Source organism: Panthera uncia (genome assembly GCF_023721935.1).
Source record: "Panthera uncia isolate 11264 chromosome E2 unlocalized genomic scaffold, Puncia_PCG_1.0 HiC_scaffold_20, whole genome shotgun sequence".
Lineage (NCBI taxonomy): Eukaryota > Metazoa > Chordata > Mammalia > Carnivora > Felidae > Panthera > Panthera uncia.
Window position 1 is genome coordinate 23030143 of NW_026057589.1, and position 24672 is coordinate 23054814.

Sequence of the window (24672 nt, forward strand, 5' to 3'; positions counted from 1 at the left end):
CGTGGGACCCTCTGGGCTGCCAGGTCGCGGCCAAATGCAGGGGTGTGGGGGGGAAGGTGCATTCCGTTCAGCGTCCTTTGCCCGCCCTGCCCCCTGTCCCCACCAGGTCTTTTCCACGCCCCTCCTTGCAATCCCCTCCGAGGCTTTAACACAGGCTTTGTGGCTGCTGACCAACAATCCTTTCCCAGCAGCCACAGAGCAAACCCTCCCCCTTCCTTATAAAGGCTCGTCTTGGGCAGGACCAGTCTGGAGGACAAAATACGTGGCAGACGAAGTCTAAGGGAAGGGACTTTCTCAAGAAATCTGTGCAGGATGGAGCTTCCCATCCTGCTTCCCTCCCCGGCCTTCCTTTCCTGCGTCACGGATTCACGGCCCAGCTTCCTAGGTGACTGGAATATTCCTCCTTGGAACACAGCTGAGGTCTTGGTGGCCAAAAAAGCCTCTAAGACACCAGAGCCCTCGTTAAAGAACGATTTTCAAAACCTCGTTGACCGTGCTCAGATACAGCGCAAATGTGTTCAGCTTTTCTGGAAGCCGAGTGGGAAGTGTGTACCCGAACTGCAAGTATGAATGAACAGTGACCTGAATCCCCCACTGTTCGGGACTTACGGACAGGAAATAATTAAGGACGTGTGCAAAGACATTTAAGTCTAGGACGTTCGCTGCGGCCGTGTTTTCTAGATACCCAACACCGAGAGACCGAGTGAGGAGGCCGGGCCCCAAGGCGCAGGGAGTTCTGTTAGTGAAACAGAAGTACACCCCCCTCCTGTTACTGCAGAAGATTCTCGAAGCTGCGTTCAGCTTCACCTCCTAGCGTACGTGTGTGAGTGAGTGTGTGGGCACGTGTGGGTGTGTGCACGAGTCTGAGCGAGCGTGTGTGTGAGTCAGTGTGAGCGTGTGTGTGTGTGGATACGAGGGCGTACGTGAGCACGCGTGCGTGTGTGGGTGTGTGAGCACGTGGAGGGGTGGGACTGTGCATGTGTGAGTGCGTGTGCACGAGCGTGGGCGTGTGAGTCTGAGTACACACGAGTGTGCGCGCGGGTAGGTGTGAGCACCGTGAGAGCGTGTGGGTGCACGTGAGCGTGCATACATGTTTGAGTGCACGCGTGCGAATGTGTGTGTGCAAGAGTGTGCGCACAGGTGAGCACGCGGGCTCGCCAGCGGCTAGCTGCGTCTGAGTCACGGCCCATCGCTTGCCGCGTGTGACTCAACGATTCCCGTCTTGGTCCGGCGCACGGGGACTGTAATCATGCCCAGAAGCACGTGGTAAAGGACGGGATGAGGTGGCAGGGGTTCCTCTACTGCAAAACATGTTTCTGAGACACAGCAAAGGCAGGAGAAGGACACTGAACTATTCTAAGCAGTTATCTCTGAACGGCGGACGGCCCGCAACCTTCTTCGTGCTTCTCTGATTTTCCTGATGAAAAGCCTTACCCTTAGGTACCAGGAAGAGTAAACACTCCTATCCGTCTGTGCACCCAAGTCCCTGAGCAGAGTAGGGCAGGTAGCGGTCAGTGTGGGGTGAGAATGGCGGGTGTGTGTGGCGGGTGAGCCGGGCTGGCCAGCGTGGCTTGTGGAAGACATCAGAGTGCGGTCACCGGCCTCCCAGGCCCCGCGCTGGTAATCGGCAGGGCCGGGGTCAGGCACAGTGGCAAGCCTCCCCCCCCACTCCCTAGCCACTAGGCTGCACTGCCCGTCAACAGAGCACGGGGCTCCGGGCAGGGCCTTCGGACTCCAATCCGAGTGTGGGTTGGGTAAATGTCCTGACATCTCTGGGCTTTGGCTTCATCATCTGAAAGATGGGGAGATAGGCAAGCCGCCCACGGAGGTGACGTGAGGGTTGAACGAGCCAGGTGAGGCAGGAAACAAAGCCAGAAGGCGCCCCGCCCTCAAGGAGCGTGGATTCGAGCATCCAAGGCCACAGGCCATCACGTGATCACCCAAATCCACGTAAACATCAGGCTCATCTGTTTCAGAAAAATTAGCTAGTGCCTGCCCTGTGCCAGGCATCACGCCTGCGTTGGGCACACAGTTGCGAGCAAGAGAATCAAAGTCCCTGCCTCAAACCTGACGGCGGGGGAACTTGTGTTTGTAAGCATATATCCAGAAAAAAACTGACGTCAAGAAATCCCCACCTTTCCAAATGTTCCTAACTGGCGAGTTTGCATAAAGGGCCCATGAGTGTTCACGGGAGTAATCTCTCAACCGGAGGGTTGAAATGTTTTCAAAATTCCATGTCGATTACATCTGCAAAGACCCTATTTCCAGATACTGTCACATGCACGGGATGAGAACTTCAACACTTGTTTTTGGGGGAACACAAGTGACTCATAACACTTCTTAAATCAGTCGACACACTCAAATCCTTGTCTGAAGGTCCAGTTCTCGGGGGGTCCAAACTAAGACAATGTTCCTCCTTCTTGTGTTAAAAGCACAAAGCCCTCACCCAACAAGAACCCAGAGAGGAACAACTGGGACGTGTGTTGATATGAAAACACACACTCATGCTCTTGGCCCCACGGTCCACACAAAGGGCGCCGGGAAAGTTCTGGAAGGGCCATCTCACAGCAAGGTCAGCAGCGAGGCGAAGAGCCCTTCCGTCTACACTCTGGCCAAGCGCCCCGCGACCACGCCCGCAACCTCGTGTGTGCGGGGCTCGGAACGTTACTTCAGATACAGAACGTGTCAGGACGCACAGGCGGTCGGCAAATATTTGCGGAGCCCAGCACGGCGTGCCAAGGCCAACCTGCCGCCATGACTCCAGGTGGGAAGCATCGCGAACAAAGCCTTTCAAAGAAGTCACACACACGCCAATCAGGTAAAAACAACCACACGAAGAAGATCTCCCTTCACGAGCTCACAGAAGGGCTGTTCACTTCCAAAGCCCTACAGTCAAATCGTTTAGGGGGACCACATCTGCACCGAGGTCCCCTTGCGGGCGTCTTCTCCGAGCAGGCGAGAGCGACCCTCGCACACTTCCAAAGAGCAGGTGCCAATGCACGCTTTCGCACCTCCGAGAGCTGGCCTGTACGTGGTCACAGTTTTCCGGCCCCGGGGACAGACGGACTTTACTCCACAGAACCGCTGAGAAGAATAGTCCCGAAGTCAACACCACCGCCACCAAAGCTACAGGCCCACGGCTTCCACGGTTTCTGCACACACAGTACAGCTGTGCCTAGCACGTAACTCCCATGCCTAGCACACAGTCGGTGCTTAATAAATGTTTACTGAATGTGTTTTCTCACGTTAGTAAGTAATTCATATTAATTGATATCAAATACAGAGGTGCCTCTATGATAGTTAATGAAGAAACCGATCGATGGATGGATGAACAGGCAAATGCTAAGCCTCCCTTCTCAGCCACCGTGCGGCGGGGAAGCGCAAACAGCCCAATGGCGGGGCCACGTGGACAGGAGCCAAGACCGCCGCTGACGGCTCCCGCCGAGTTCTGTGCGGACGGTGAGCGGGTCCAGGCGCCGCCTCAGGGAGCACACGCTCTTGGATCTTCTGACCCCCGGCTGAGCCGACCCAACGGACGCCACGCGGAGCAGAGCCTCCCCCACCAAACGCAGCGCAGATTCCAAATCTATGCAAGATAAACGATCAGCTTCAAGCCACTAGAACTCGGAGCGGTCTGTCCTGCAGCAGTAAATAACCGGACGGCTTGCTGCCACGGCATCTCCAGAGCTCACGGGGACGGCGGCCCACGGCAGTTTGGAGAGTCCAGCCACGGGGGTTCCTCCAACAGACCGCGGCCTGCGTGGGTGCGCTCCCGGCGGGATGAAACCTACCGCGTTCGCTGTGCCATCCTAGAGAGAAGAGGGAAAGCGCGTGCACATCTCACTGTGCGATGTGCACTCCTGTCGTCAGAAAGTGTGTTTTAGGTTATAAACGCAGAAGATTTTTCTGGAGAGGTGGCAAAAGCAAAAACAGAACAAAACAAAAACCCAAAACAAACCAAAAAAAACACGTAACAATGGTTTCCAGAGGGAGGATTAGAGAGAAGCATAGGGTCTGCAGGGGAAGGGAGGTCACAACCTTTCATACTCTTTTTGGGAAAAAAAAAATCCATTTATTACAGTTTGTTTCCTATTTACGTTATTGTACAGGTGGGAGAAGCTGGGGCCAGAGGTTCGGGCCCATGGGTTCTGGTCCTGATGCAGTGCTGTGTGACTCACAGAGGTCACAGCGGCTGGCCGAACCTCAGTTTCCCCACGTGTCTGAGAGCATGAAGACGTCACCTACTTTACCGGCTGCTTGTGGAGATCGGGTGAGGGGCCAATGAAAGCCGCTTCCAGCTTCTGGCACTCCACTTTGGGCTCATGCCCCTCCCCGGGACACACAGGGCAGTGTGCTGGCAGGCCAGGGAACCTCAGCACCACGTGTGACACTGGGCAGATGGGAAGGCCACTCTTCGGATCCACATCTGGACCGGGCTCTCGGGAAGCAGGCTCGGACGACCCGGCTCCAGCCCAGCTCAGAACTGAATCAGGCAGCGGGACCCAGGGAGGCCGGGAGACCAGAACTGGGAGACCCAGGCCCTACCATGAGCAAGGTGTCCAGGGGCAGGGTGGCGTGGTGGTTAGGCACCCTCTGATCCCCGCCTGCGTGGCCTCTGTCCCAGCAACCTTCCTTACGGCGTGGTCGTGAGGTTCAGGAGACCTTTCTCCATGGAAAGTTCTCCTTAAACAGGAGTTATTCCTACTGTCCCAGGTCTCCAGACCCCCTCACGGCCCTCTCCCTTCCCCCAGCCAGGCCCGAGATGCCAGGACGGTTCTTTCAGTGTGGCCCAGCATGGTGGTGGGCCAAGGCTCCTGGGCTCTCTCACTCTTCCTCTGTGAGCATTTAGGACACGCATCGCCTGTGTGATGTGCACCTTGTAGGAGGCTGGGGACACGAGGAGGAAAAATGCAGCCCAGTCCGAGGCCTCGGTGGGTTCACTTCTGGCAGTAAGGACGCCAGGGCCAGGCCCTGCTGGGGGTGTAAGAACACAGTTGGAGCAGGGTGGAGGAAGTCGGGAGGGCTTCCTGGAAGAAGAGGCATCAGAGCTGAATCCCTCAAGGTTCCTGGGAACCAGCCAGGCATGGTGGAGGAATACAGGGCCTCACGATGCCAGGAGAAGGAAGAGTAACCCCAGGCCATTCACTCTGAGACATTTTCCCCATCATGCTGAAATACGTCCAGTGTGGACAGGAGAACGTTCCAGCTGGAGGATGTCCCTGCACACCCTGGTGAGTCAAGGTCACCTGAAGTGGGCAGCGATTCATCACCCCCAGTCCTAGCTCCAGGGCACTCATGCCAAGGGAGCTGCCCCAAGTGACGGAACGGTAGCGCTGTGACACCAGGCTGGCAGGTGCAGGAATGGGCTGGGCTGGGGCGGGAGGGGACAGGGCTGCAAAGCATCAGCGACAGCAAGAGCTGCAGTGAGGGCAGGAGATGTGCCTCCTGGCTGTGCAGCTTCCAACAAGTGGCTTTGTATCTCTGAGCCTTGGATTCCACTTCTGTAAAATGCAGACAAGTTGGGGGCGCCCAGGTGGCTCAGTCGGTTGAGCGTCTGAATTCTGCTCAGGTCATGATCTCACTGTTGGTGGGTCCAGGCCCCGTGTCGGGCTCTGTGCTAACAGCTTGGAGCCTGGAGCCTGCTTTGGAGTCTGTGTCTCTGCCCCTCCCCTGCTCATGCGCGCACGTGCGCGCTCTCTCTCTCTCTCTCTCTCTCAAAAATAAACATTAAAAAAAACTTTTAAATAAAAAAGTAAAATAAAATGAAGACAAAATTAATTACGGGGTGGGGGGGGGTGTTGCACAAAATCAAACAAGACACTGTGTTACTCGGGAGTAGAGCATGATGGAAAGACCCCAAAGAACAGAGTAGAGCATGATGGAAAGACCCCAAAGAACGTTTTCCTCTCACATAATGACCTGGAGACAGGTGGCTCTTCCCAGCTGACCGTGGTGCTCCCTGCGGACTCTGCTCTCCAAGGCGGTGGCATAGTCACCAGCCATCAAATGAATGTCCAGGAAACACAGGGAAGAGAGAGACCAACTTGGGGGTCCTCGGAGAGCAGACTCTGAGACGGGAGGTTGGTTGATGACTGCCCATTGGGTCCACCCGTGGGGACGGAGAGGTCGGGCTGGGTGCAGCTGATCCCATTTCGGGGGGGGGGGGGGGGGGGGGGGGGGGCGGCCCCCCCGGGGGGGGGGGGGGGGCTCTGGAGCTGGGACAGCCCCTCTGGAGCTTGCGCTGTCCTGAGTTGAGGCCAGGGGACCAAACTCTGTCCCATCGCTGGATCAGTCATTTAATGGGGACCGCCCACGGAAGAGGCGCAGGTGTGGCCCACAGCAGTGCCCACAGAGGAACTCAGCTAGGAGGCGACGTCCGTCGGCTGCCCCGGCACCAGGGAGGAGCGTCTCCTGCTGAAGGGAAGCCCCCGCCGGCCCCCGCGGGACACTCTGTTGCAGGGACGCGGCTGCGGAGTCCTGTCTATTCCAGGTGCTCGGGCGGGGGGGGCGGGTTCCCCCAAATGAAAGACGGGAATGTGGGTGCACAGGCTGGCCAGCACGGGCCAGCCTTGTCAGCGCTGAGGCTGAGCCTGGCACTGGCTGAGCCCGGGGCGACGGGCGAACCAACCCGTATTTGGTGGTCGTGGGGCTGGCTGCACAAGCGTGGTGAACACACCATGCCCGGCACTCGCAGGGTGTCACGGTCGGTGGAGGAGCGTCCACACCACAAGGTGTCCGGGAGAGGCACGGGCCGGGCCGGAGGGGACGTCAGAGGTGGCACTGATCCCGGCACCCTCGTGCGGGCTCGAGCCGGGGCTGTTCACCTGACGGCTGCCGCCCTGGACCTTCTCCAGGCCTGAGGCTCTGGGAGGGCACCCACTTCGCACACCGGGTGCAGCTCGCGAGACCAGCCGGCCTGCGACATGGGCCCGGGTGGACGGGCAGGTGTCCTGGGGTGGAGGCCCCTCGGGGGGGAGGCCTCGGCAGAAGCAAGGCTTTGGCAGGAGGCCCGAGCGGGGTCTGCGGGGGACCTCCAGGCGTGTGGCCGGATTGTTGAGGAGGAGCGGACGCACGGGGGCAACATCCAGGTGGGGGCCGCACGGAGGAGGGCCACGCGCGTTGGCCTGAGCCTGGGAGAGTGGAGCCCGCTGGCCGCTGATCCCGTCGGTGGTTCTGGAGTCAGACACCGTGGGTTAGAGACCCAGCTCCTGCGCTTCCTGGCCACACGCTCACGGGCAGGTAGCTTAACCTGCCCGAGTCTCAGCTTCTTCCTCCTCATTCAAAAAGGGGCCGAGCACAGCCCCCGCCCTTTGGGGCGGTAGAGGGGCTTAAATGAGACGGGACATGCCGCGAGCAGGCCAAGCCTGAGTCACCCTGACGGGTGCAGCCTCAGCGGAAACACCTGCACTCTGTGTAACAAATCACCCCAAAACTCAGCGGCTTCGAACAGCAAACGTGTATCTTAGCTCACACGTCTGTCGTTGGGGCAGGGCTCTCCAAGCAGGCTCGTGGTCCCTGCTCCGCGAGGAAGCAGCTGCGGCAGCCAGACCCCACGCTGAAGGGTCCACATCCAAGACGGCGCGACGCAGGGCTGGCTGGCAACTGGGAGTTCAGCCCGGCTGGCGGCTGCCGGCCTTGGTGCCTCGCCACGTGGGCCTGTGGGCTTCCCCACATCATGGTGGCCAAGTTCCAGGCACGAATGTCCCAACAGGAGTGCACAGAAGCTGTACCTCCCCGTAGGGCGTGCTCTGGGGACTCACGGCGCCTTGCTTCTGGGATAGTCACACGCCCACTGAGGCTCAAGTGAAGGCCAACACAGACCCTCCCCTACGAGGCGGGGTGCCTTCGGAAGAGCATGTGGGCAGGAGATCTCGTTGCCGCCACTTGGGAAAAGACAATCCGCCGGATGCTTAAAGGAGAATCTGAAAACGAAGACGGTGGTGTTGGACACACCATAAAGCCACCACCCTGCCTTCTCTCCGGCGTGGCTTGGGCTGAGCCGGGAGTCGAAATCACTTTCAGCTTCCAAGTCGGTGCCCGTTGGGAAAACGGTGAGAACAGAAGCACCCCCGAGGGGGGTTCAGCCAGACATACCCAAACCATTAATAGGGAACTTCCATTAAACAGATCCCACGGGTCGTCCAAAGACTCGGGTGGCTGACCTCCTGTTTCCAGAACGGCTCATCTTATGTGACACGATATACCCAGACCCAAAGATAGAAGACCAGCCTCTGAAGATTAACGTTTCCGGGTTGAGTCTCCCGCTCAAAGTCATCAAGGACGGGGTAAAACAGAAACACAAAAACTAATGAGGGATGAGTTACTCTCGATTTTTTTTTTTTTTTTCCTGCACGGACTTCCTGCTCTCCCACTGCCTGTAATCCGAATGTATATGGTCTGTTTTTAAACAGAGAGGACACCCAGGGTAGTCGTGAAGTAAGAGCTATAGACGCAGGCAGCCGCTTCGGGGTCCAAGGCCGTGTGTGCATCCTGACCTGTGCGGATGCGGGGAAGGAGTGCCCAAGGAAGGGCTCTCTGCCCTCCCCAGCAGCCCCCGGGCTTGATGAAGGCCGTGTCACTTCAAACTGGTCATGAGTCAACGGAGGGCTCCATTTCTCCTGACGTCCCTCCATTTGGCCCCTAGAACAGGTGTTTGCCGAGCTCAAGGTCTCTCTGCTTACATAACCCTTGTTCCATTTGGAAGGATGAAAAATCTCCCTGGGGTTTATTGTAAACAGGCTTATGTTCACCCAAACACGGAGAGGAAAGGTCATTGGATTATTCATGCGCCCTCTCTCTCCCCGCCTGGAGCTCTCCGCCCCCACCAACCACAGGCACATCTCCCCACCCCAACATCTGGGCAGTGGCCGGGACCTGTGCCCAACCTCTCCACCAGGCCATCCGGGGCCCGGTGACGCCGACCAGGGCCAATTTGGCAGCCCTGACATTTTAATGGGCCCTGCTTTGGTGAGCATCTCAAACGGAGGCCAGGGGGAGTGGGGGAAGGGAGCGGGAGAAATTTCTTGACAAGCCGCCATGAGTAGAGGCTTGCTCATGGAAAGACAATCTTTTATGATGACAGAAATGAAGCCAGGAACTCCTGGTGAGGGGCCAGCATGCTTCACGCAGGGGAGGGGGGGACCCATCTGCCAACTGGCCACTATAATGCCAGTAACACCCATGCCCTAGCTTGATCGTGCGCAGCGTATGTGGGGTATGTTATACACGTGACCTCATCCGAGGTGGCACTATGAGGCCATTTCACAGAGGAGAAGCTGAGGGTCGGCTCAGCAAGGAAGACTAACTAGTCTTAGCTCCGCATGGCCTCAGCTGGGGCAGCCTGACCCAACTCCAAGATGGCACAGGGCTGGCATGTTGGTGCTGGCTGTTGGCTAGGAGCTCGGCCCGGGTGAAGTCCGGGAGCCCTAGATGGTTCCTCAGTTGGGGCCTTATGTGACAGCCCCACTCAGAAATCACTTTGTTTTGGGGACGCCCGGGTGGCTCGGTCAGTTAAGCATCCAACTCTTGGTTTCAGCTCAGGTCATGGTCTCACTCACTGTTGTGAGATCGGGTCCTGCATCAGGCTCTGTGCTGATAGCGCGGGGCCTGCCTGGGATTCTCTCTCCCTCCCTCTCTCTCTAATAAATAAACGTTTTGAAAAAATGGTTTTGTTTGCCCAGTGGTTGGGGGCCCAAGTTAGATACGCTAGGCACCTTACAGGCAGGGCCGTCTGGCCCAAAACACCGTTAAGAAAGTCTGGTGGGCCAGTCACTGGGTGGGTGGCTCTCAAGGTCTGGCCCCTAGGCCTACAGCAACGGGGTCACTTGGGAACCTCTTGGATAGCCCATTCTTAAATGACCCTCCCCTTGTGAAACTCCAGGGATGGGGGCAGGAGGGGCGGTGCAGGCCCGACCACCTGTGTCTCAACACCCCTTCTGGTGCTCCTGAGGCCACAGATCAAGTCTGCGAGGCACCGCCTCGGGCCAGGCCTGCCAGCTCCTACCCCACAGACCAGGCCAACAGCCTAAGGCCCAGGAGGGTTGGGTGGACCCGGGCGCCTCCTCCAACAACCAGAGGGGGCAGACGAGCAAGCCCACCCCCCACCTTGGTCCTGGGGGTCTCTGGGTTTAGTTCCCATCCTGCCCAGACACGCACAGGGGTCAGGCGACGTTCTGAGGCTCCTCGCAGGTTCTGGCTGCACCAGAGGGACAGCGCGGTGGGGCTCAGAACCCCACGTGTGCATCCCGAGGGCACCCAGCGGACCCGAGGCTAATGCAGGTGGGAGCCACGGCGGGTGGGAGGGCCCAGACAGCTTGTGGGCGTGGGCATCCAGATCACGAGGGTGGCTTGGGGCTCATGGGAAAGGGCAGAGGCGGGATCTTGGGAGGGCTGCCCACGCTCTCCCCACCACTGGCAGCTGGGGGCAAATTAGCAAACGTCCCCCAACCACGGTGTCCCCACCTGTGAAATGGGGGGACCGGCCCTTATCGGGCACATGAAACAATTCATCCAGAGAGAGGCTTTACTGAACGCTTCCCTGTGTATCACTTTCCTTTTGTTTCTTTGCTTTTTGGAGTGAAGATGCCCTGACCTCCCACTGGCTTCCAAGGGAAGCGCAGAACAAGGAAGCGTGATACACCTGGGGGCACCCACCCCGGTCACCATGGAGACGGGGCCTGGGGCGCCTGGGGGTGCGGTGCGCAGGGAAGGCAGGGACAGCCGAGGTAGTTGCTTGATCTACATCATTATCACGCCTACTGTCCCCAGCAGGCAGGCAGGCAGGCACCTGGGGCTGCCCATGGATGCCCTGCTCCAGGCAGGCTGGGCCCGGCCAGAGGAGGGGGGCTAGGAGGGTTGCTACCCACAGACTCAGCTGAAGAGGGTGCAGGGAGGTTGCCCGGCTCAATGTTTTGTTTTACTTGTTCTCTTGGGGGGAAGAGAGAAGGTGCAAAACCATCCAAGTGGCTGAACACGCCCCACCCCTTACCACCTACTCAGACGAGAGCTGGGCGGTCTGCTCGCTCTCCCCAGCCTCAGTTTCCCCATCTGTTCGTGCGATTTTCGAGCCTTCACCAATGGAGTGAGCCCCGCCTGGGACTTAGCAGCTGAGATATTTAGATCCAAACAGCCCCTGGTTCCGGCGCAGGCTCCGCCCCTTACCCCGTGGCCGGCACATGACTTGGGGAAAAGTCATTCAGTTCTGCAAGCCTCAGTTTCCCTGTCACTGCAGTGAGGATGACGATGACCCCTGCCTCAGAGAGAGACGACCAAGTGCTTGGCCACCGAAGTTACTCAAACAGCAGCAGTCGCTGTTGTCTCCATGGCTCCGATGATGGGTGATGGGCCTCACCCTAGTAACCGAGTGCCCACCCCGAGGGGTCCCCAGCCAGGCTCAGTCCCATCGCAGAGCAGGCTCCTCAACTCCTAAAGGACTCGCCTCCATTATCTCAGATGGCCAGTCCCTCCAGGTCCTAGGGCGCCCCCCACACAGCCACGGCCCAGCACCTGCCCCTGTGCCCTCTGCCTCACCCTGACTTACTTCCTGGGGTGGCTGGTCCCCTTGGAATGTGCCTGAGTAGGGTGACCTGGGTCTCCACTCATCCTACACAACATCTTTGGTAAACACAGGAAATGCGGTTTTGTTCCCAGACACGGCTGCACGAGACTGGTTAATGGGGCTTTTTCCAGGAAAAGGCCCTAAATGCAGTCTCAGACCTGACCCTCCCTGGATTCTAGATGCAAGCAAGGCCAAACCCCAGCTCCCCAGGAGGGAAACTTCCTGGCTTGGGGGATTCTCTAAAAACTTGGGGGGCAGTGATGTCACACTCTGAGGTGGTAATTACACAAACAAGGAAGCCATCGCCCACCTCCATTCTTGCCCATTCAGAACTGCCAGGTCCCTACGGGGGCATGGGGGTGGCAGTCAGTCCCAGGCACTATCGTGGGCAGGTCAAATCCCAGCACTGCCTGTGAGAGCTCTGTGACGTTGGACAAGTTGCTGTGCATCAGTTTCCTCATGTGTTCAAAGGAGATAATAACAGTTGTCATGGGATTAAACGAGGGTCATGTGACTAACGATGATACTCTGGGTGAATGCTTTTTGCAGAGATAGATGTTTGGATGGATAGGTGGGTGGATGGGTGGATGGATGGATAGATGGATAGTTGGATGGATGGATGGGTGGTTAGATGGTTGGATGGATAAATAGAGAGATGGATGGACAGATAGATGGACAGATACATGGATGGATGGATGGATGGATGGATGGACAGATGGGTGGGTGGGTGGATGGGTGGATGGATGGATGGATGTGTGGATGGGTGGGTGGATGGGTGGAGGGATGGAGGGATGGATGGACATACGGGTGGGTGGGTGGATGGATGGATGGATGGATGGACAGATGGGTGGGTGGGTGGATGGATAGATGGATGTGTGGATGGGTGGTTGGATGGTTGGATGGATAAATAGAGAGATGGATGGATGGATAGATGGACAGACACATGGATGGATGGATGGATGGATGGATGTGTGGATGGGTGGTTGGGTGGTTGGATGGTTGGATGGATAAATAGAGAGATGGATGGGCGGATAGATGGACAGATACATGGATGGATGGATGGAGGGAGGGATGGATGGATGGACAGATGGACAGATGGGTGGGTGGGTGGGTGGATGGATGGATGTGTGGATGGGTGGGTGGATGGGTGGAGGGATGGAGGGACGGACGGACAGACGGGTGGGTGGGTGGATGGATTAATAATATTACAAAAGGGTAATAAAAACCTGCTCAGAGTTTTTTTTTACTTTTTGTTTTATTTTCATGCTTGAGAAAATGCAGTTTCAATTCTTGGAGGAGACAAAGAGGTGCAGACAGTTGGAGGCACTGGCAGTCCCTGCAGAGCCGCTGTCCCTAGGAACTGCCTAACCGCTCACGGGCGTGCGTTTTTATGAGAGAGTTAGATCAAGAAGAGCCATTTGCGTTTCTGTACGGGCTCCACCTTATCGAACCCTTGAAGAGAGACGTTACGGTAAAATAAGTCAGCCTCAGAAGAAAGCCATCTGATGTCAGCATAAAAAAATAAAATGGGATGAAAGTTGATCTATGAGTGGTGGACAAAGGGACAGACAGATGGACAGGTACCAGAGAAAGCAAGAATAGCAAGGTGTAAGCTGGAGAATGGGGTGGGGGGGTGGCTACGGGGGTGTCGGTGTTCGCTCCCTTCAGCCTTCCAGTTTGAACATTTCCATAAGAAAAGCTGGGGAGCACAATGACTCCCCACCCCCACCCCCCTGCCACCGGAATCCAGAATCCACGGCCTATCTTTTTCACAAAGAGCAAAGACTAATTTCCCCACAAGTCCTCTGGATCCTGGTGAGGGGAGTCGCGGACAATAGCACCCAGGAAGGGGCCAAGGACGGCACCCAGGGGACAGCACAGCCTCGGCCCCGCTGAGGGGCTCCGGTGAGCCCACTTGGTGCCAGACCCTGCAGAGGGGAGGGCAGGGTGAGTGGGATTCAGCTCCTCCCCGGGCAAGTCCAGTCCTTTGTGGGGCAGCTCTGCTCCTGTACGTCCCTCTCCCTGGAGACCCCCAGGGTCCCTCTTTACCTGCCTAGAAATTTCTGGACTCTGACTCTGCCCATCAGGTTACCAAGGCAAGGCCAGCTGCGTTTCTGTAGGTGCGCTGCTAAAACCTTGAACGGAGGCATTTGGCTTAACAACTAGACGGACCCCAGAGGTGAAATCTAATGTCTGCAAAAGAAGTTAAAATTAAACAAGCTCTTTAGAAAGGTGGCTAGAGGGATGGCCGGATGAACACAGGCCGGTTAAATTAGCCTCCTGGGCACTCACTGCTTTCGGGCTGCTCTCTCTGGCTGAGTCCACTTTAGATTTAAAACAACCTATGTGGCGTCATGGTGAGGATTCCCTTTCAACACGTGGGGAAACTGAGGCACGGTGAGAAGGTTTTGTTTGTTCTCTTGGTGGTGGTGGTGGTGGTTTTCAGCAACATGTGAGGATGACCAGTGGGTCTGGGCTGGCGCGGGGATTTGAACCGGGCAGTCTTGCCCCCACCTCCAGATGCCTAGCTTCGCCCAGTATTTGAGGCTAACTCAACTTCTCTTGCTGAGGCTTATGGCTGAGCAAAGGGCACAGTCTGGCCAAAAGGCCTGCTCGGTTTCGGCCAGAAGCAGTGGCCCCAGGTGACGGCAGCTCCCTCCAGAGCTTGGTCGCCCCTCCCCCCTCCTGCCTAGCACTGAGCTAAGCTCACCAGGGAGGCTGACACCGTGCTCCCTGCATGAAAAATCAAGACCCCGGGGGATGGCGGTAGGCCGGGCCTCCAAGCGGCCTGAGCCCAGGGACCATGTCCCCGGGGAGACCCGAGGTCCGCAACGACCCTGACAAATCTTAGTGGCAACAAAGACGTCAGGGAGACTTCCTCCTCAGGCAGCGAGAGGAAGGCTCAAATGTGGGAGGTGAGTCACCATAAAAACCCATAGCAATAATAATGCCAGGCATGAACTCTCCTCTCTGCCAAGCCAAACAAGTGGCAGGGGTGGGGCGGGGGGGCGTGCTGTTATTTCAATTTATGGGTCTCTCAGCCCGTTTATGAGGCCGCGTGGTCTGTACCCTAAGTGGGCAATATGGTCAATTCTATTATATCTGGGTCCCTTCCAGGCCTCAGTGGTTTGAAGGAAAAGACAACCTTACAGAACAGTGGTGCCCTGCCCAACGTCCTCACATACAATTTTCTTCGATGACTCCCGATCTACCCGCTTTTCTGATGGCCGTCCGCCCCAGGGCTGTCCATCAGCTACGGCCTTTCGCTCGGCCGCTGCGTGGACACGACTCAGCATCCCTCTTAGCGCTGCTGGGGTCTCTGCTCGGGGATGGCCCTTTAGCTCACACCTTCTTGAGCCTGGCGGTACATCAGCATCCTCCAGGGAGCTCTAGGAGCTGGCGACATGCCTGCACTGACTGGCGGGGGTGTTGAACTCCAATCCTGCGGGGCTGGGTACAGGGACTGGGATTTAAAAATAACCCCCTCCCAAGCGGTACTAAGTGGAGGGGGCGGGGAGCGGTCCTGACTCATGGGCCACAGAGTCTCCCGGGAGGGGGCGAGGACCAATATCCCCACCCCTGGCCGACCCCTGATCCAGCAGGTCTGTGGTGGGGCCTGGAGATTGACACCTTTTAGAGCAGCGTCCGTGCAGGTGCAGGCACAGCGTTCGGGAAACACCGCCTGACCAGCGCGCCCTTCCCCGGCACTAGGAGCATCCCCTGCAAAGGAGGGGACATAGTCTGGTACCAGCCTCCTTGCTCTCACCCTAGGCCTCCCCCGTCGCCCTCAGAGGAGGGTTTCCAAACGAGGTCCCTGACTGCAGCATCGGGGGCACCGGGGAACTTGCTAGAAAGGCCGGTTCGTGGGTCCCCCCCAAAACCTACCAAATCAGAAACTTTGGGGGTGGGAGGCAGCCTTCTGTTTTAGCAAGCAAGCCACCCCACTACCACCAGCATATCCGGAGGCAGGCCCCAGTTGGTAAAGACCAAAACCTGGATTTTCTGAAGACGCGTCCCCACCACCAGCTGTGTGATCTTGGATAGGACGCTTACGGTCTCTGACCCCATTTCTGTAAGAGAACGTTGCGCTTTGGTGGGTGTATATAGCCCTTCAGAGCCGGTTCCTTCACCACTTTGACTCAAGGTTTAAGAAGCTGAAATCCAGGGACGGGGCAATGTGGGTTTTGTTATCCCCTGCCGAGTTCAGTGAGGAAACTGAGGCTCAGGGAACAGCAACGTGACCTTTCCGGCCGCACCATGCCCCAGGCCACAGGAAGTGGGTGGGGACGTCCAAGGTCCCCTGACACCAGTGGCTAACTGGTGCTTGCAGCCCCCGAGCTGCGCCTGGAGGTATGGTGGGAATTTGGGCTTTTGCCTTCGGTGGTTTTCGCTAGGATGTTCACGGCAGTGGATCAAACAGGGGTGGCTGACCTTTGGGATGGGGCCAGGCTCTCCTACAGGGGCTGTTCGTTCCCACCACATCCACTGTGGGCACGGGATTCCAAGAGCAGTCACCTCACGGGGACCCTGGCAGAAAGGCCACCGTGTCGTCCTGCTGGGGGATGTGGGTGGGAGCGCACCTCCATAATTATTTCCCTGGCCCGGGCGGCGGCCGGGTAAGGCAAGTGGGGCCTCGGGTCCAAAATTTAAATGGATGCTCCAAAACTCAAAAACAATACCCCCAAAATCCACGACGAACAAAATATCGAATTTCAAGTGAAGGCAGGATCTGGTCCTGAACTTGTACGACACTGCTTCACTCACCCCACCCTAATCTTGGCCCCTGGTTCCAATAAAACTTTATTTATAAAAACAGGCCAGGCAGCAGGCAGTAGTCTGCTGGCTTTTTTTTTTTTTTTTTTTTTTTTTTTTAATATTATACTAAAATATTAGCTTACCTGGCTGGATCACCCAGAGTTTTGGCATTCCCTGAAGTTTCGCACCCAGACCTGCCCCTGCCGCGCACGCTCCGATGAACCTGCCCTGGCCTGAAACGTCCCACTGAGACACGCTCCCGAGCCCACGAGCCAGAGTCTCAAGGCGCTGGGCGCCCCTGCAGCCCCAGGGAGCCCGGCTGCCCTGGGAGGCTCCCCATTTTCCCCTCACTTGGAGGGACTGCACACTCACATTGCTGCTGACGGGGCAGGGACTCTGCCAAGGTTGTTTGCATCAAGGTCTTTTCAACTTTAATGGTGTATGACATTTTTGAGACAAAATACGGTTCAGCTAATCACATTTTAATAGTTCTACCTTTATAAGCAGCCGGGCTTGGCGTGCATACAGCGATATTTTAATTCCTGAGCCCTGATGAACATCATTCTGGCCAGGTATTCAATTTCCCCGCTGCTGGATGCCAGGGAACTCTACGGAACAACTATACACATATAATATTTAATACCGGAGGTCAGTTTGGGTGTTCCACTCAACTCCCTGGAAAGAGCTCGAAACCCCTCTCGTTTTGGGCAGAATATCCAATCAGTTCCATACTCCGAGACCCGGCCCGGGCTGCCATGTAATACCACATAACTAAGTTCTCTAATTTCTGAAATGCAAATTTGGAGCAGATGTAGGGAAAGTGTGTCATTTTTTTCTAAGCGCAACAGTTATCAGGCCGAGCGACCAGGAGGGCTAATTGGCAGGGGCCGGGTCCAAGAGCCAGCCCCCCCTCGACCAGGGTACTTGCTGGGCGAGGCACCCCGTCCCAGAGGGAAGGCATGTGGGGGCCGCGGGCTTGTGCCTCGTGGGCAGGTGGGCAGCACGCGGCCCCACCCCTCGTCTCAAACACGAGTCCTCTGAAGCTCAGAGTGGGTCTGCGGTTATACCCACGTGGCCGTCCCGGCTGCAGCCCTGCCTCACCCGCTCCCTCGGTCCAGCTCGCTCAGCTTGGGGACCACTCGGTCCTTGGAGACCCCAGGGTGACGCCTTCTTAGCGGCTCTCACGTGTGCAGGCAGCTGAGAAAGAGCTCCAGGGACGCGGAGGCCGTGCGGAAGCAACGCCACGGGCAGCGGGTGCCCAGGAGCAGCCTCGGTGGTGCCAGGGGAGGGACCTCTCTGGGCCGGGGGGCGTCTTTTCCGCGATGACCCTCACGGACTCCCCACCCCCCACGATGACGTCAACAGGGAGGAAGTTACGAGACAAGGTGCTTCGGGCCTCCCGTGCCTGACACCGGGGCACGTGCCATTTTGGGGGCAGGCGTAAAGGAGGCAAAAGGACAGGCCCTTCTGGGGGACCTAGTAAGGACACCAGGGACGTGGAAGGCAGGAGGCCTCGGTCTCGACCCAGCAGTCCTGGGACTACTGGCAATGCGTGCCCCCCCGCCCCCAGCCTCCGTTTCCCCTTCTGTCGGGGCAGGAGGTTGGACACTGTCGCTGCTAAGTCCTTCCAGCTCTCAGGGGAGTTCTCTCTGGGCTACCAGGGCGGGTTTGGAGGTGCAGACACAGCCGGGGGCGGTAAGGGGGGGGGGGGGCGGCGCGGGTCCTTTGCGTGCTTGGGCCCCAAGTAGAGCTGAAGGAACCACAGCTGTGACGCCCTATGGGGGGAGCGTGTGGGTGGTTCCAGCCTTTCCTGCCTCTTCCGTTCCCCGTCCGGCCAAGTACAGGAGCATCTTCCCTCTCCCTCTGCCGGAGAGCGCCAAAACCCCTCCACTCTGCCCTTCCCTCCTTCCAGACGCCCAGCAGCCAGACCTCCACTACACGGAGCCTCGCTGTGGGAAGCAAGCCGGCCCAAGTGCCCCTGCCGTCTGGGGGTCTTCCGCTAACTGAGTTGTAGGAGATGATCCTGCCGCACAGCCGGCTGCAAGGCTGGGCCCCAGGGACACGGGATCGACGAAATGCAGACGGCCAGGCGGGGTTACCTGCTGAAACTCGGCCAGCCCGGACCCGGACCCGGACCCGGACCCAGAAGTGGGAGAGGGCCTCGGGCACCTAGAGGGGCGGAGGGCAGGACAGGCAATCGGGGAAGCCCCCCGGACCCCTGGTGGGCTCCCGGGACCCTGCCTCCCCCGCAGGCCTCCTCACGCCCCGGCCCCCGTGCGGCCCTGAGGTCAAAGCTGCCAGACCGTCTTTGCCCCTCCGATGTGAAGAACGCTGCTCGCCAGCAGCTCGGCGGCAAGGCCCGGCGGGGGGGCCCCACCAGAGGTGCACCTCGCATCCAGGCCCCGCGGCCGGCGTGCACTCACTCACTCACTCCAACGTCACCTACTTACTGAGGACCTCTGACAATCCTGGCTCTGAACTGAGCATTAGGAGAGCACAGACCCCCTCCGGTCCCCCATGTCTGCCATCCCCCCCCGTGGGAACAGGACCCATGTTCACTCGGGTGTGTGACCGCCCAGGATTAAAACCCCACCCCCAGCCTCCCTTGCAGCTAGCGGTGGCCATGTGATTACGATCTAAGCAGAGTGTGGTGGACCCTCTGCCCTTTCCTCTCACAGGTCTTCTTTTCTGCTGGCTGGAATGCAGATGTGATGGCTGGTGCTGAAGTGGCCATCCTGAGCAAAGGTGGCTTTGGGCCAAGAGGCAACACGCGGTGGATTAGACAGAAGAAGCCACGTCCTGAAGACATTTTGGAGGAGAGGCACTGCTACTTCCCTGACCTGCCTTCCCCCAGACTTTGTCGTGAAAAAGAAAAAAACAAAACAAAACCTAGGTTTCTCTTGCTTTCACCTGAACATAATCCAAACCCACACAACAGGTAGTGACATGACATCGGGGAACATACAGGACTGGCTGTGCAGAGGGGCCCCATGGCCTGGTCTGGGAGGGGGACCAGAGGAGGCCTCGCCCAGGAGGCTGCTCGTGTGTCGGCCTGGGGAAGGCAGGTGGCGGTGGCATTTCAGAGAGAAGGAAGGCCGGAGGAAGCGCGGCATGTTTGGGAAGCACTGGGTCCTTCGGGAAGGTGGGGGACCTCCGCACGGAACATGTGAAACCCAAGGGAGGCCTTGAAAAGATGTCCTCCTCCGCTCAGGGAGAGAGGCTCATCGCTCGTAACACCACGCAAGGTCACGTGGCCTCCAGGGCTGAAGCTCCGCCTTCTGATTTTGAAGACGGCAAACACGTGACAAGGGCTCACGTGCAAAGTCACAGCTGTCGAGGTCAGCCTCCGGGAGCGCCTCTCGGGTCGTTTCACGTCGACTTGCCTCCTGCCCCTTAGCCCTGTGGTCCAGTGTCCCACGGCCGGATGGATGGTCAGCACCTCCTGTCCTTAGGTTCGGACAACCCCACTCACTGCCCAGCTGCGTGATGCAGACGGGAGTCCTCAGGCACCAGATGTGCTGTCTAAGGGGAGCGGTCCAGCCCGCGGGGCCGGCGAGCCAGCTTTGGAGCGGCAGCAGACTTCCCGGCCCGTGTGGTCACCCTGTGTCCTGTGGCCATGCCACCTTTCTGAGCAGACAGCACTCCCAGAGGCTGCCTGCATTCTCAAAGAAACGCGGGTGTGGTCCGCTCGCGTGGGAAGGCTCACTCCCAAGTCTGTGGCGCGGGGTGAATATGAAAACCTGGGCTGGGGCGCGGCCACCCCTGGGGGCTGAGGTGGGCATGGTCATCGTTTCACAGATAAGAGGCTGCCTCACGGCCATCAAGGGCCACAGGCAGACGCTGTGGGACTGAGACCCAGGCCACTACCTGCTGTGCCAGAGCGGGACTCTACATCACCCTGTGCATTTAAACACGGGGATGACTTGGGGCGCCTGGGTGGCTCAGTCGGTTATGCGGCCGACTTCAGCTCAGGCCATGCTCTCGCGGTCTGTGGGTTCGAGCCCCACGTCGGGCTCTGTGCTGGCAGCTCGGAATCTGGAGCCCGTTTCAGATTCTGCGTCTCCCTCTCTCTCTGCCCCTCCCCTGCTTGCTCTCTGTCTCCTTCTCAAATAATAAACATTAAAAAACATTTTTTTAAGTGGGGATGACAATGGCCGGTGCATGCTGACTCTCACCGCCAACGCGAAGGTGCCGCTGGGGGCTCGCCAAGCCTTGCTGCTCTGTGACATGCCTCTGGAGCCCACGGCCTGGGAGCAAGCGGAGGGGGCTGTGTCCTCTGCGGCATATCACGCCCTCCCGCTGGAACGAGGAGATGTGATTTGCAGCTCCCCTCGCCGGGACCCGATCTCACCCATGCAGGGAAGCTCTCACGGGGGACGTGGCACCCAGGGAACAAGTAGCTGAAATCTGGAGACACAGATGGCTCTGTGACACCACCGGGCACCCGGCACCCACCCGTCCGGCGACATCACCGGCTGCTGGCACGCATTCCGTCACTCAGACAGAAGAGAAGCTCCCTGCATACAGGACTCTCTGGTGCCGCCTGGTTTCCCATCGCGCGTTCTGGTTCTTGCCAGAGAGCCGAGCTCAGCACGGGTAGGACTGGAACGGTCACTCGCGTGAAGATGGGCGGGAGCTCCCATGAGTTCGCCCAGGCCAGCAGGCAGTGGCCAAGCGCCCCGAGGCTCCCGCACCGGGGAGGCCCAGAGGGCTCAAGACGACCGCGGCCCCTGAAGCCCTCCCTGGCCAGAGCGCAGCTCCGCGGGCAGCCGCCCCAAGACCCTCTCCGGTGAAGACGTGATCCGGCACCGTCGAGAAGCAGGGACGCATGGCTGAGCTCAGGCCACGAAGGATGCATTTTTCCTTTCGTGGATCATTAAATTACACGCATGTTTAACCAAAGACGATGATTTTGGACGACGTATTTAGGAGAGGTATTTCAGTTCCGCTGACAGCTCACAACGAAAAATCCAAACATCATTTTTGATGTTCAGGCGGTTTCTTCCGCAGAAGAAACACACTGTGGTGTGTGACAATCATTTCTCTGCCATTTGTGCTTTCGATGTACTTATAGGTGGGTTTATTTGGTTTTCGACTACTTTTTTTTTTTTTTTTTTGCTGAAAAATCAGGATCACATGCATAATCTCCAAGGGCGGGATAATCCCAGCTGGGATGTAACTTTGGCAAACGTTCCAACTGGTTTAACGTCAACAGATGTGGCATCCATGGTGGGGGTGGGGGAGGGAGCGAGGGCGGTTCGCAATTTTATACTTTGCAAAAGATAGCTTTTCGTTGTCCCCCATATTGTTAGAAACAAACTACTTTTTTATTTGAAAAAAAAAAAGAAAAAAAAAAGCCGTGTCCTTTTATGGGAAAACTAGCTGAGCTCTGTGTATATGACTCCACATGAAAGCAGTTTGGCCTTCATTTGCGGCTGCCTGATTACAAAGACAAGATCTTTAATTAAAATTGGTTTGGTTTGTGTATTTCTTTCAAAGGAAACCATCGAAATAGCATTTGTGACTCATTACCTTCTTAACAGGGATGTTATCCTATTTGCCTCATTACTTAGCCAGTTTTGATGGAGACGCTGACCTTGAAATACAAGGAGATGTGCCAAGAAGGAGCCTGGTCCGCACCCTGACGCGGGCTCGGGGGCCCTGGGACCTCAACCTGGGGAGCGGGTCTTGGTGAGATCATTTTCCGAGGGCATGTGAACCTCTGGGTCTTACCCGAGTTCGGGAGGACTGGGCTGACGTTTCGGCAGACCAGCCGGCATGTTTTGGGTGGGCCCGGGGCTGAGGCATTGGGGCTGCTGCCGCTGGGCCTGGCTGCAAGGCGACAGAACGCAGCAGCGGATTTCCTCATTACCCCACAAGTCCGGGGTGTGTTTGGGATCACAGGGCTTTCGGGAACTGTTTCCAGCCGAGGAACAAGACTGCCTAGATCCGAAAGGCTGTCTAACATGTTAGCAAAATTAGTGCTTAGCAATATTCTTGAGAATTCTGTGGTTTGGGCATTTTGCGTTTTTTCCTCTGCCAAAACAAGCTTGCTAACTCCTCTGCTGTGCTCTCTGCTTCAGAGAAAAGCAAAGGGACTCCAAGCCGTTCGCACATCTCATGCTGGCGGCGTCCTGTGTTAGCACGATCCCGGAGGCACGCGGGTAGGAAGCCAGGCTGCACCTCGGCTTTTGTTAACAGGGTGACCCAGCCTCCCCCCTCTCTCGGCGTTTCCCGCCTGATCCAGCACCTGCCTCTCCCACGGACCCAGCCCGTTTGCAAATTGCACAGGGTGAAACGGAATCTCTGATCTTTCTGAGTGTGCACGGTATTTTCCGCCTAGGCAAGGCTAGCTGCACTGCAGTTCCAGAGACAGGTAATGACGGCACCTAGGCTAACACCTGGTGAGCACATACCAGGTCCCTGTCTGAATACGCCGCGTTCATGGATGGGTTTAATCTTCACGATAACCTGGAGCCAGACTGATTGCTGGGATTGAACGCCGGCTCCCCTGGGCTGTGTGACCTGGGCCAAGTTACTTAACCTCTCTGTGCCTCAGAAAGATTTACCACGGGGTACATAATGCGACCGATCGCGTCCCGATGTCAAGCAAAGGGGATTAAACGTGCAGAGCTCTTACGAGTTGTGCTGAGGACAGAATACGCACCCGCTTGACACGTCAGCTGTCACCACCCTGACGCCCTAAACCATAGTCGTCACCCAAAGGCGCACAGTGAAGCAGTAGAGCTGGGAGCCCAGGCGGCGTCTCGCTAGACCGTGGGGCCCAGCACAGAAGCCGTAGCTGCCTAACGCCACCGCCGTTCGCAGGGTATTTGCGCAAAAGGCCTCCTCGCGCCCATGTTGGCTGCCGGGCGGCTGGGGGAGGCCGCGTGCGAGCGTCGCGAATCCTGAGTCTCCCGGAGGGCAGGACCCTCGTCGGAGGCCGGTGCCTGCAGCAGGGGGACAACGTGAAGTGAGGAGTGTTCGTGGTCTGCCCCGCCCCGCCCCCCCCCCCCCCCCCCCCCCCCCCCCCCCCCCCGCGCGCAGGGAGAGGCAGCACTTTGTAACGGCCGATGGGGGCGCCGGCCCAGCATCCCCAACGGGGCTGGCTGACCTCACAGGCGCGCCCCGCGGCCGTCCCAGGGGAGCCCGGCCGCGCTGACAAGAACACAGCACCGAGACAGTGTCGTGGCGGACGGTGACATTGCGCAAGAGTGTACGTCACGCGCTACCCTTGTGCGGGGGCGGGGGGGGGGAGGGGAGGGAACAGAAACATGTATTTGCACTTTACACAGAAGCCCTGGAGGAATAAAAGGGGCTCTCTTGGGGGCGGGGGGAGGTGATACAAATTGGACAGACGGGGCAGAGAAACGGGAGCAAGCCGCGCGTACACACGTCGTGTTGGTATTTATACCTGCGGCACACAGGCAGTACGTACGCGTTGCGTGTTGCACATGCAGTAATTAATATATATATACACATTTATTTTAATCTTTGTGAACGCGGAAATGTGTCCACACCGGATAACAGTGCTTCAAAACACCGCGAGGCAGAATTTTATAGCTTAAAAAAAAAAGGAGTGGAGGAACGGGAAGCCTCTTGCACTGTTGGTGGGAATGCAAACTGGTGCAGCCGCTCTGGAGAACAGTGTGGAGGTTCCTCAAAAAATTAAAAATAGACCTACCCTATGAGCCAGCAGTAGCACTGCTAGGAATTTACCCAAGGGAGACAGGAGTGCTGATGCAGAGGGGCCCTTGGACCCCAATGTTTACAGCAGCACTCTCAACAATAGCCAAATTAGGGAAGAGCCTAAATGTCCACCAACTGATGAATGGATAAAGAAGTTGTGGTTTACATACACAACGGAATACTACGTGGCAATGAGAAAGAATGAAATCTGGCCTTTTGTAGCAACGTGGATGGAACTGGAGAGTGTTAAGTGAAGTAAGTCATGCAGAGAAAGACAGATACCATATGTTTTCACTCTTATGTGGATCCTGAGAAACTTAACGTAAGTCTATGGGGGAGGGGAAGAAAAAAAAAAAAAGAGGTTAGAGAGGGAGACAGCCAAAGTATGAGACTCTTAAAAACTGAGAACAGGGGCGCCTGGATGGCTCAGTCGGTTAAGCGTCCGACCTCAGCTCAAGTCATGATCTCGCGGTTTGTGAGTTCGAGCCCCGTGTCGGGCCCTGTGCTGACAGCTCAGAGCCTGGAGCCTGTTTCAGATTCTGTGTCTCCCTCTCTCTGACCCTCCCCTGTTCATGCTCTGTCTCGGTCTCAAAATTAAATAAACGTTAAAAAAAAATTAAAAAAAAATATTAAAAAAAAAAAAAACTGAGAACAAACTGAGGGTTGATGGG

The 24672-nt window shown here is 57.4% G+C and overlaps 1 long non-coding RNA gene across 1 annotated transcript in view; it reads right to left on the reverse strand.

Annotated features, from left to right (window-relative positions):
* Positions 1-12700: 12700 nt before the first annotated feature.
* Positions 12701-24672, reverse strand: part of LOC125916283 (uncharacterized) — a 47780-nt gene continuing 35808 nt past the window's right edge. The window contains exons 2-3 of the long non-coding RNA XR_007455861.1: positions 13607-13750; positions 12701-13009 (exon numbers count right to left, since the gene is read on the reverse strand). This is a non-coding gene — a long non-coding RNA (uncharacterized LOC125916283). The remainder of the gene's footprint in view (positions 13010-13606; positions 13751-24672) is intronic.